We start from the raw sequence: 13,594 nt of genomic DNA on the forward strand, positions 1-13,594 counted from the left end.
CATCAATTTCCTTATGCTTTATGCTATTAATTAAATTTACTAGACCGTATGGTTGCCTGTTACTTAGTACTTCAGATTTAGGGTAGGTTTTGTTTGTTTTTCAAAACGAAAAGCATGTATGCTAGGAAGGAAAACATCCAAATAATAATGAAACATTAATGAAGAAGAAGCATCCTGTTTGTCAGAACCTCCTGCAGACGAAAGATGTTCACTGGATAGCAACACACTCAGAATTTTGGCCACATTTACCTGTTCTCGTGCTGAATTCTGTCATCTTTCAGACTGTCCAGTCAAGACCGTGTATTTACCCACATCTGTCTTGCTCGTCACCCTTTGATAAACTCCATTTGGACATACATTGTACTGAAGATATACCCCTACAACCCTTCCTGCAGCTCTGCAGTACCTGACCAGCACAGCTGCTTTACGATATTTGCACAGCTGTTCCTAACGAGGTGCTGCCATCCCCTTTTACGCCTGTCATAAAATCCAGAACCGCTGGCCACAAACGGGAACTGTTCTTCAGGGGAACGTTAATTTGTCTTCGAGCCCCGTGGTAGCCGACAATGCTCCTCCAGAGCCCCACTGAGAGTCAGACAGCCAGCTGGCAAAATCAATACAAATCATTCCAGAGCTCTCTATATGTTTGAAGGATTAAGGACATAGTGAGGTAAATCTGTATTCAGGTGATTTGTATATACAAACAAGCACCTGTAGAAAAGGGGTTGACAAACAGGACATTTAAATAGTGTTTATTTAATTCTCAAGTTTAGATAAAACAAATGATTTTATTTTCCTAATAATTGAATTGCTGCAGATCTGTAGTTGGCGTAAATCACAATAATTTCATTGACCTCAGCACAGCTGTGACAAAGCACATGCTCTGAGGTTTTAGTTTATGCTGCATACCTACTTTAACTGATAATGTATATTATCTCTAACTATATTTTATCTTGACTCTTTCAATTAATTATGTATTTTTTTAACATTTACACACCAGGTGCTATCAACGGTTCCACTTAATAAATCAGTACTTTTACAGAAGCCTAAGATCGTTTGGAATATATTGTTAGTTGCTTTTAAAATAGTAGGGTGTAATTCTAAATCTAAGAGCAACATCTTTTTAGATCATCTGCAGTACTGATTTGCAGATATTTATGGGAAGCAAACTGAATTAGATGGGAGTGCTATAGTTCTCTGCCAGGCTTCCTTGATGAAAATGGAATTCAGCCAGAATGCATTATTTGTGCAGTTCAGCTATTAACGGTTACATTAGAAATCCAGTAGCTGATGAATTAATACCAGATGAAAACAAAGGTTCACCAATGCTTGGAAAATTGGGAATGCTGTTAACAGAAAGAAGTTGAGGTTGTACACCTGGCATCAAATGGTTCCTTAGTTGAGGAAAGGAAAAAAGGTGTGTGCAGCGCATGGAGCACATTCTCTGCAATCATCAGGCTGAGAAGAGCTAAAGGGCAGCAGATCTGATTGAGACCTTTGTATCTGTGACAGCCTGGTAACCCAGACAGAATTCTGGAAGCCTGGAGGAAAGAAAAAAAGAGAAAAGAAAAAAGCAAGCAAACAAACAAAAATGAACAAACAAACCAAACCAAACAACTGAGGAAACGTGAGATTATTTGGATGCAAAAGCCCAAGAGTTCTGTGACTAAGAAACTGTCTGGTGAGGGGCTGCTCTAGCAGGCGCTGTGGTTCGATCTCCCTTACGAGGAAAAGACCAGAGGCTTGGAAAGATGCCCAATGCCAGGGAGGTGACGTGTGCATGGAGAAAGGAATCTGCAGCCAGCATCCCAGCCTGCCCCGGGACAGAGCAAGCCTGGCTCACAAGCCTGGCTCACAAGCCCGGCTCACCAGCCCGGCTCACAAGCCCGGCTCAGCTCCATGGTCTCCAGCCACCCCTGGGTGCCACCGCTCAGCAGCACCTTCCAGGGGCTGTTGTGTTCCATGGAACAGCCGGTTGCAGCCTTACCCAAGCAAGAGGATTTATAGCTATTTAGAACCGGACTATATTTGTTTATCTCCTCAGCATCACCCGACTGACCACATAAAACTTTCTGTTTTGCTCACATTATGACAGCTGGAATGATGGGTTTACTAAATAATTCTGGAAGTTGTTCTAACGTGCTAGAAATAATGATGTTCTCCTGAACATACATCAATGGCAGTGCAACATGAAGAGACGCTCTAAGCCTGGATTCACGCTTTTCTTCAAGACTGAATGAACAGCAGGTCTCAAATATCCACAGCCTGCCTTGTTCACTCTGTCTCACTAATCCGTTACACGGCTCTTTAGCAAAGCCATGCAAAGTGATCATTTGTTTTCTTAAGCCCTGGAAATGAGTAAGAAAGAGCACTCTGCTAGGACAAAAATTTCTCTCCAACAGAAGGAAAAAAATCACTTTGCTTTGGGAACTGTCTTCCAAATATACTCCTGTTATTTAAATCTATAACACTGATTTTAACTATTAGAATTTGCTGTGGTGTTTACTCGAGCTTTGAGTAAAGATAACCAATTACCACACTAATTTACATGCGACATAAAACATTGCTCTGAATTTAAGAGCATCAGTCAAAATTAATGCCCCTGTGAAACTTCACTGAATAGTGTTGTTAGTGAGGCTCTTCCCAGAAAGCCCAGATGGGGGCTGGTATCTAATATCGCTAATATGCTACAATTAGATAGATCCTCGAGTCTTAACTGTCAGCAAGGAAGCTCCTGACATCCTCCAAGTTGTGTCTTTTGTGTCTGAACTGGCTATGCATGGATGTCCAAGCTGAAATGTTCTAGGTGAGCATTTTCACCAGTTCACGCTGAGTGTAACAGGAAGAAAAAGTGAATTAAGAGCTCAAAGAAGGAAGCAGGGGAGGATGGAGGATGGGGAAAAGGAACAAAAAGGGGGGAAAAAAGTTTCTTAGTTGCTTGAACTATTGATCCTATTAATTAATACATACATTCTGTCCTGCTTGAGATATAAGCATCCTTCTGAACAGAAACAGCGAAGAACTTCCTGCTCTTGACACTTGCTCTTAAGAAACACTAATTTTGGAAAGTGTCTGGCATCGGAGGAGCTCCCCAGCTACAGCCACAGGGGCACAAATGCAGCTGTGTATGTTCTGCTGGCCATTTTGCGCTTGGCGACTGTGCAGCCTGCAGCTTGATTTCTGTAAATATTAAATATTTCATTTACTTATTAAACATTAAGGCTTATTAAGCAGGACAGACAGATGGCTCACAGTTTTGTGTGGTGGGCAGTCATATGGTTCCTGGAGATGCATTGTGGATCTCAGGATATAAAGACATTTCAGTCACATTTAGGCGCTGTGAGTCAGATCTGCAGCTGGTGGAAAGGAGTACGGCTCCAGAGATACCGACGATTTGTCGACTGTCTGGAGCTGTTCATTAGAAAAGCAGGCATGGTAAATTCTAGCTTTATTCAGGACAAAAAATGTGCTTTGGTCAAAAGTTTGAAGAAGTTCTCCCCATTCTCAATGAGACCGATCAGACCAATAGGACCGGAGCTCGTACTGAATTGGGAATCTGAGTTTTCCCCCGGTCCTGTCAGCGCGAGTCCTTCTGCACTGATGCACAGGTCAGGGTGTTTCAGGCACCGCGGACTCGGGGTCCTGGGAAGCACAATGAGCCCTCTTCACAATTCCTCATAACATTTTGAAATCCTTCAGAATAATCATCGATCTTTTCTTTGCACTCTATATAATTAAACCTCCTCTGGATTGAATTCTTTCAGTGTGACACCTTTTATTGACACTTATTCTCTCTCCATGTGTTTTTAAAGCAGGAAAAGTATTAAAGATAGAATTATTTCCTTTTTGTAACTTTTTATAAATAACAATTAAAACAATGCCAGGTAAACTCACAGAGTGAGCCTGTTTAAAACTTCACCAGTTGAATCACCAGGGACTTGAGAGAAAAAACATCTCTCTTAAAAAATCTTAGCATTTAATTTTAGGCATGTACTTATATCCCATCAGAAAAACACCAAGGCCAAAAGGGACAAAAGTAAGTAGCTTAAATGCTTTCCTGCATGAGATCCTATATGATCCTATATGATATTCTTTAAAATTTCCACTATCCTATCAGACTCGATACTGGATAAAATTCACCTCAGTGTAAACTGCCCTGCACAGAATAATCCAAACCAGACGAGGGCCACTTAGGTCTCTTCTTAAAATTCAGATGTGGTTTCGCTGAACATTTCCCTGGGCTAACTAGGACTTTGTCATAGATCTGATGTTTCTTTCAGGATCCAAAGCCAGTCTGGGCACTGCCAGGATGTGCCAGGGATGAAAATAATGGTGCTGGTGCTAGCAGTTAAGATCAGGTGCTCTGGTAAGACCATGGCGTGTACCTTTGTGCTTTGTTTTGTTATTTCCTGTCCATCTTCCTTCTGGGTTATGCCTTACTTACCTGGGCTCTATTGCTATTGTTAAGTCCTACACAATAATATTTTCTGACAGATAAATATACAGTAAGTAAAAGATGGAACATGAAAATAGATGCTTTCAAACATGAAAAAATCCACTGGTGCCAGCTGATTGCAGGTGGAAGTTATCCGTCCTTTATACTGCATTTAAGGGCTCAGCCTGCAGTAACCTCAACAACTTTCTGATAAGGAACCTTTCTTTTTTATCTATTCTTTTCCTTGGTGCTTTGTGGTTTGAGGGATGTATTGGGACAGTTACTCCTTTATGAAGCAACATCACATTCCTGTTGTAGTGAAGGCAATTAAAACTTAGTTATGACGTGAGGATTCACTTAGATATGTCAGCTGTTCCAGAGCCCATAGAACTTTGGTGAGTGGAGCTATCTAAGTAACTTAAGTTGCTATGTTACGTATTTCTAAAAGAGCATGCATTACCAAAACCTGCTGGTTTAAAGACAGCCTCAGGTTGGCAGTCGTATTTGATTGTGCTAGATCTTTATGTAAAAACAGATTTTATTGGCAGGCAGGTACTTCACAGTGTATTTACCCACAAACTGTCCTTTTTTTCTTTAATTATAGTAGAACTAGAAGCCAATTCTGCAAAGAGGACCTAATCAGCCTCAAGGGGAGAATGGAGAGGGAGAGGAAGATGCCAATGGCTTGTCCTGGATTTCTGCACTGTCAGAAGCAGCTACGCTCCTGTAACGATTCTCAGGAGAAGTGAGTGGTGCCACATGTACCTCGTTTCGTAGGAGGGGTGAGGAGAATTGCAAAGGGATGGGGAACAGATTCATTTGCACATACACTCAAAATGCTTTGTGCTGAGCTAAAGATGACGAAGAGGACATGAGCTGCGGCTGCACATAGATATGTTTATTTCGTTAATTGAGTTGCCATGGCAACTAGTTCATCTAAACTGCCACAGTGTATAGGTTGTCATTGACACCTGATGACTACACGAGCCTCTATACTTCCCAAAAAAATCAGCAAACTCTGTTTGGTCTACTTAAAATGAGTGTTAAAGAATGTAGCCTTCATAGAGAAAACAAAACAAACCACAAAACTTACTTGTTAATAGTAGGGCAGCACAGCTCAATTCTAGTGAGTTCAGCTTCAGGCTGGAAGTGCTCTTCTGGCTCCTCCAGAAGAGCTGGCGCTTCATCTTGTAACCCCAAAATTTGAAACAACGGAGAGCTGTTCAGAACCTACAAAATAAGCCAATAAAGAATCGTAAGAGACCGGTAATGCTCAGAAAAGCCTCTGAGTATATAATGTAGATGACTGACTGCTAGATGGTAAATACACTGCAACCCAAAGAAATGACAGAGCACTTCAAATGAGTCAAGAAATAAAATACTATAGTTTTCTATATGAAGTGAATATTGTTTCATCTATAGGAAGCTAGCATTTGTTGCGATAATGTTTACCCCGAATGCAGTGCAACTGGAATATCCCTGTCCTAGCCCAATCTGGAAAGTATTCATAGCTAGAAATCCACGTTCCTTGGCACAACAGGCACATGTGCAGTCAGTCAGGAGTTAGAAAGCTCGTGGGGATCCTCCTCTTGCGAAGCTCAGAGGCCAAGTGGCCCAAGTTGTGGCAGTGATTTCACTTCAGAGTATCTCGCCTTTGGGAGAGCACCTTGCTGAGGCTGCTCCCCTGAGTTTGAAGCCTCAGCACCAAACAATGGAAAAGTGTCTGGAGGGCAGAGGAAAAGCTGCAGCACCAGGCCCAGCCCTGGGCAAAGGGAACCTTTGTAACTGCAGAGAGCAGAGAATACAGTTAACACCAGGAACCTCAGCTTGGCACAGAAGATGACACATATGTTAGGGAAGAGGGTCTGCGTTACTGCATGGGAAATGGAAAGAGATCACTGGGTGAGAAAGTATGGAAACTCTTCCTCTAAATTCTTGTTGCATGGACATTTATTTTCCTGGCCATTGGAAGCCCCAGCGACTCCCTGGTGTGTCCCACAGTGTGACCGCACAGGCGGCGGGGCCAGCCCAGCTGAGGAGGCAACACCGTGCGGCAGGTTGTGGGATGAGCAGCTGAGCAAGGGGTAGGTGAGAATACCCGAAACTGCTGGAAACTTCACGAGTTGTAGCTTGACTTATAGTTAGTTCCTGACAGCTAGTCTTCCTACCTTTTTGGGGACTAATAATGTGCTTTCTTCCTACCCATCTGAGAGGTACAGTGTGTTGGACTGGCTGAAAAAGAGGGTTAGCTCGCAGATGGGTTGATCTGTGGACGTGCAAAATCCATCACAGCAGCTCAGATGACGGGAAGTAACTCAGCAAGATGTTATATCGATCACAGGCATAAATCAATGAGGAAAGGACTGGGAGTTGTGACTTCGGGCTGTTTTAAGCTCTGTCACTGAGTAGCAGCAGGTTGTGGTACAGGGGTAAGAACACACTGGATGGTGTATTACAAGACCTACTGCACAACTCGAATGAAGAAGGGGAGTTACTATCAGGACATACCATTAAGTGCACCCTGTAATTCTGTCAAGAAGCACATATGTCCAGAATAAGGATATGCTGCTACCGGGCAGGACTAGCCCTCTCAAAATGGCTTTGTCCTGGTGACAGAATCTCCTGTTCTCCATTCTGGCAAACAAACCCAGCTCCCGGCTGACCTGCTCCAGCAGAAAACTCAGAGCCTGGCAGGAACTTATTCCTTCTGGGGCCATTCTGCCTCTCACGCAGCAATTCTGTATGATAGGGCCAGCGTACTGTCACCGGTTTTGACACTGACATCTCTATGTCACACATTCTGAATTAAAGGCCTCTTAATTTCCTCTTGTTTTAATTATTAAAATGCTCCCTTCCCTTTAAACTCAAGTTGCTACATTTCTGATGCGGCTCCCCAGGAGCAGGGGCTGTGATCACTGGAACTGCCCATCAGAATCTTCGCTGGAATTCTTGGCAGTTTCCTCCGAAATGTGACAAGCCTTGGCTCTCTGTTGTTACTTGAGGAGCACTCTGGTCACAAACGTCACGGCTGCCTGGTGACCCAGGCAGCTGCTGGTAGGCGTTCTGCTCAGCTGTTCTGTATAACTCCTGCAGAGGTCAGCACCCGTACCCGAGAAGCTGGAGCATCACTAAAGGAAGAATTGTTCCGCGTCCCTCATTGCTCTTGCCCGCAGTGTGCAGTGTCTCGGACCACTGAACGCTCATCCTGCTATTTAAAAGACTTCTTGCCTGTCTTAAAGCAACATCTTATTTGGATAGGACACACGTTTTCAAGAGTAACTCACGAACCTTCTTCGAACAGCTTCATGCTGATTTATCTTTTGATGCACTTGCTTCCCATGAAATGATATCAGATTCTTTTGCTCAGGTGTGTCTGTAGGGCACTGCCTTCCCTCTTCATTCCTTCGTGTTTCCACTCACACATCTCTCTCAAAATACAGCAAGTTCAACACCTCTTACCCTGGTCCCCAACCTTGTTAAAATTTACTGCAGTAAGAGGAAAATCCTGCAGTATTGACTTTCTGGAACACTGCTCATTTTTTATGAGCCTACCTAATAACTGTGGATAGGTTCTTGTTCTTCTTTTAACTTTATTAACCTAACATTAGCTTTATCTTTTCTAAACTGGAGGAATTAAACTCTTCAGTTAAAGACTTGAAAGCAGTTTAGGCCTCTTCATCTTCCTCCTAAGGAGGTGGCTCCAAGGTGACGAGAGGTCTGGTGTCCTATTGGAAAAATTCCTTGTTTCATAGTCTTTTGGGACTACACGTGCCCAGCAATCCCACTGATTGCAAGGTCACAGGGAAACCTGGGCAACATTCAGCAGAAATAATTCTGATGCTGCAGCTCAACCACGATACTATTGGTATTTGGATCTGATTTAGTAACACAATCCCTCTTCTCTACCTGAGATTGCAGATCTAGTCAGCATCTCCGCGTTTAAAGACGGATGCTGGCTGGTTACCTACTGTGAAAGGACATTGCTGACCTCATGGTTAAATATCAAGCAGAAAAGTTTCTGTCTATTTTTCTTATGCCACTAAAAAAACCAAATATTTTATATTTGTATGGTGCAAAATACACATTTCCCTAGAAATCTCAGTATCTTTTATCCTGACTTCATTCTCCACGTTAGCCCTTCCTGACTTATTTTTTAGCTGTAGATGTAGACTGGTTTGAATTATTGCTTTGAAGAGCAAGGCAAACGCCAGCGCTTGTGCAGTTCACCTTGTACTGTGATTTCACAAAGTGACTCCTGGCTGCACTCCAAACTCTTGCGTAAAATGTTTTCCCATTTTAATTTAAATAAACTGATATATCAACCAGCAAGACTTTAGACATAAAATCATCTCGAAGTGAGGGGGAATCAAACTGCCTGCTCGGGAAGTCATTTTGCCCTGGAAGAAAAATATTTATGCAGGTTTTCTTAGGCTGGACAAAAGATCAAGCAAATGATTGTTTACATGGATATCTAATTTTCTTAGGTCACAGAAGGAGATAGCTGGTATGATCTAAAACTTCCATGTAAAAGGCCATTTCATCAAGACTTCTAAGCCCTTTAACAATGTCTCAAAAAGACAGAAAATGTTGAGATGCACGATGACCACCATCACACAATGTGATTACAGCATAGTTCCTACTTCAGCCCTTTAGTTGGGACTTCAGAGTCGAATGTGAGCTGTGGCCAAGTTCTACAGTTCACGTTTAAACACTTTTTCTGAATACATATTGCTAATAATTCATAAGTTACCAACACCGGAATCCATCTGCACTGTTTCTAAAAGGAGAAAAACATGAATGCTTCCTTTATACAGCAAGAGATGTTGTCGGCCTTGAATCTACAACCATGGCCTGCCCTGCTGCTAAGATGTCTCTGACCACACAGACCTGGTGTCAGAACAATGAGAAAGCTGCATGTTCTCTGGGCTCCTGACTTTCTTCCCCCAGAACTTCCAAACACACTTCTAAAAAGTAGAGTCCAGTGGAACAGATCTGATTTCTCAAAAGACTGGAGCACTGAAGAATCATTCATCTTGGTTTATCTAACATTTCGCTGGTTATTATTGAAAAGCACATTGGAAATTAAATCAATACTTCTTCAAAGCCCCTACGAAACAGAATGGCACAGTCAGTCCTCTTCTGTAGTAATGCTCAGGTCAGCAAATGGGCCTCATTTCAGACAACAAGACTTGGTTTTCAGTTGTCTTCCAGTGCTGTGAAATACAGCTACAGAAGCAATAAATAAGTCATCAAACTAGAACACACATACTAGTGCTATTATAAATATCAGGTCCAGTGTCATTATCAATAGTATAAGCTGACCTGAAGTATTTCACTGGTGTGCTTAACTGCAGTCCGAGGAACTACCTCTCTAGCTTGAAAAGGCATTCAGATTTTTCAGGCCTGTTTGCTAATTTATCCGTTTCCCCATTAAAATGACTATACAAAGAAGCCAGCTGCCTTTTTGGTTGTGTCGTGGGTTAACTCCAAGAGGCAGATAAGCCCCACACAGCTGCTCGCTGTCTCCCCTGCAGTGGGATGGGACAAAGCTGCGAAAACTCGCGGGTTGAGATAAAGATTAGTAAGTGAAGCAAAGCTTTTTGTGCAAGCAAAGCAAAATAAGGAATTCATTCAGTGCTTCCCAGGCAGGCAGATGTTTAGCCATTTCCAGGCAAGCAGGGCCCCAGCTGTCATCCTGAATGTCTCCCCTCCTTCCTTCTTTCCCCCAGTTTTTATTGCTCAGCACAATGTCATAATATAGTACAGGAATCCCCTTGCACCAGTTGGGCTCAGCTGTCCAGATGTGTCCCCTCCAAATTCTCATGCACCCCAGCCCAGTGGCTGCGGGGGCAGCATGAGAAGCAGAGGAGGCCGTGCCGCTGCGTTATCAGCACTGCTGTGCCCACGGATTCCAAACAGAGCCTCACATGAGCTGCTGTGAAGAAAATGAACTCCATCCCAGCAAAAACCAGTCCAGGTTCTAAGCTTTGCCTGCAAACTCAGGCTTTTGTTCGGTGAAAAACCCTGTTTCTGCGAGCCCAAGTGAGCAGACCTAGGCGCTTTGTAATGAGCAGTTCCATTAGCATCTTGAGGGTGCTCAGAGTAAATCCATCTCCTAATAAGCCGGTGTTTATGTTTTTTGTTATGGGTATTTTTTTTTCTCTGGAGGGAGAGCAGAAGAGAATACAGTGACACACTGGGTTTATTAAAATCAATGAGTTAGAATGCAGTAACTAGCTATGGAACTGAGGAAAAGAGACCATTAATAGAGCATGCTAAAACACTCCACAGAAAACAATTACACTAAAGAGCATCCTGTTCTTTCCTCCAAAGGGCAATCACAGAGGGCACAACCAGGGTGGTACCGAAGCTTCATCGAGAGTTTGGGGGGAAAAGGAGAGTTCTTTGTATAGTAAACCCTATGGAAATTCTTGTGACAGAGCCTCACAAAAGCTGTAAATTCGTATAATGCCTGCAAGTCTAAATCCAAGCTATAAGCATCTCCGCTTCCAGAGCAGCGGCCCCGTGTCACAAGCTCTTAGCCCACTTAGCCCTGACTTAGCTCAGCTTAGTAAACCTAAGCACTCAGTTTCGTTTCCTTGAGCAGATTCAGGAACTACCTGTGTTATACTAACAAATTAAAACAAACAAACAAACAAAACAGAAGGAAAACCCAAACACACAAAAACCCCCAAACAAACAAGAGCCACAAAAGAGGTGAAATAGCTTGGTAATTTGTAGAAGCCAACTTTGATCAGAAACACAGTGCACTGGCGGATGTAATCAGTCTGGAAGGTAACATTCCCAGGCAGATGCTCCCAGGGATGTTGTGCCCTGTATTGTAACAGTGGATAACAACTGGATATAACCAGAATAATAACTGGCTATATCCAGTATAAAAACTTATTCTCAGCATTGGTTAAATTCTCATTCTTCTGTACACTTCAACTCTGTTGCGAAGTTCAGAGACATTTTTTTCCTAAGCTTCTAACAAGTTACTCTGGGCCCATAATTACTGAGACCAAATGGAGTCAAAATGCCAAGCGGGATTACTCTCAGTGCATCGGAGTCACATAGAATGAATAAGCACATAAAGCACTGTGTGCATCCCCGGATATATAACAGTCCAATTACTGCCCACAGTACTTTCAGCAGGAGATTTAACATGTGCAATCATTTTTAACTTTTGCAATGAATTATTTTAAAGAAAAAGGTGTGAATAATGTCTTGAACCTGCTGGAATTCAGGGGTGGCATTGTAATATCCTAGAAAAAAAGCCAAAGGGTACTTGGTGCTTGCACAGTACTACAAGTGATCTGTAAGTGTGCACTATTAGTTATTATGTATATGGGGTAAACATGATTCACCTCAGCTTTAAAAAGAGGGAAATAAGTCATAAAGAGTTGAAATGATGGAGTTGGGACAGCATAGCCAGTCTGCTTATGTCTTGAGTGACACCTTACAGCAATGTCAGTACTCGTGTGCTCATCTCCTCTCACTTTGCTTACTGTGATTCACTATCCATCTCTGTAATTGTTTCCTTGTTTTTTCTTAATTTCTCAGAGTTAAAAAGAAAGTGAACAGTATTTTTTGCATTATACCACGTATTCAGTTAGCCAATCAAATTGATAATACAGCTCTAACAACAAATACATAAATGAAGCTTTGTTAAAAGGGATTATTTTGGTCTGTCCATCTTTGTTGATGACTATCATCACTGTGATGTAAAGATTTCACAAACTATTTACATTTTCTTAAATTGTATTATTTCTTGATCAACGCTAAGGTGATCCAGTTACTTAATTTCTATTGTACCCATCACTGAATTATCTGAGCACAATTTCTGTACAAGGCAAATGAAGGAATACAATAACTGAGCAGTTGACAGGATAAGTCGTATTGGCCTTGTGAAATCCTGTGTGAACACTTAGATTTCCCTTCCTCTTTAACTTAAAATGCAACACATTTTCATTACTCCTGATGATTCTGAGGAGCTTTAAACTCCTTCTCTCTACCAAAGGGAAATGTACAGTTCTTTTCAGTGACTATAAACAGAGAATTGCTTCATTCCTCTATGATTCATACAGAGCTCCACCGGTAAGAGAAAGCCTCTGGCCAACATCAAATAAAACAATTATCTCAGTGTGAATTAACCTAAGGAAATAAGAGATCTCCTTTGTTTTTAAAAAATCCAAATAAATCTACCATCCTGTGGTCTTAAGAGATTCCTTTGGAAATGTCTGTCTCTGTTAATGCATTCTGTGCATGGATACAGGGGGCAACAGTCACTAAAACCATTTTGCTATTGGTAAGAGATATTATGGATTGTAGGTTATAACAGCTGAAACAGGTATTCCAAACATGCTCTCGAAACACAAAACATAAGATGCATCTTCTGTCAAGCAATATGGATGCTTTGTAGCACACAAAACCGTAGGGAGAAGATGTTGAACAAGACTGAAAAGTTAAGAGACTCCTGTGAATTTGTTTTCAGTCCCTGCACTAAACAGAATTTTACAACAGTAGACTGTAAAGAAAACAATGTTTTGGAATACAACATATTAAAAGCTTCCCTGTTTATGCATTAAACCAGCCAGAATATGTATCAATAAGATTTTACTAATGTTATTCGTAACTATCAGAAGAATGCATCATTTAGCCTAAAAATGTTTAAATACTTGATTCTCCAAGACAAAATGTGATTTATGTCCCAGAAAAAACCACTGAGATAAAAAATGCAGGGTTATCCATTCTAACTGAGGATTTGGGTTTGCCTTCTATGTGTTAGTTTCTTTGAGCAAAGTGATTAGCCATTATTCAGGGTCTTAAATATTCCTGATAAGAAGGGAAACTGGTAAAATGACACAAAGTTCTTCTTGAACACAAACCTCATTGTTCTTCTTCCAAAAAAACCTGATACAAAGTGTATAACAGGCATCTAATATAGGATAGTTCTTCTCCACAGAAGTCCAAGGGTTGCTTGGTTTGGTTTAGTTTTCCTTGTCTCTACACAGAATCAAATCTTGCATTTAACTCATCTGCTTTAGTTTTTGATGGACGTTCCACACGGTCTGTGTTTCCAGTAACAACTTCTACTTCTTCAGCATGGTAATGCTCTGATTGGATTTATCCTGAATGGCTGCTCCCTTCCATGAAATT

The sequence above is a fragment of the Patagioenas fasciata genome, chromosome 13 (assembly GCF_037038585.1).
Source record: "Patagioenas fasciata isolate bPatFas1 chromosome 13, bPatFas1.hap1, whole genome shotgun sequence".
Lineage (NCBI taxonomy): Eukaryota > Metazoa > Chordata > Aves > Columbiformes > Columbidae > Patagioenas > Patagioenas fasciata.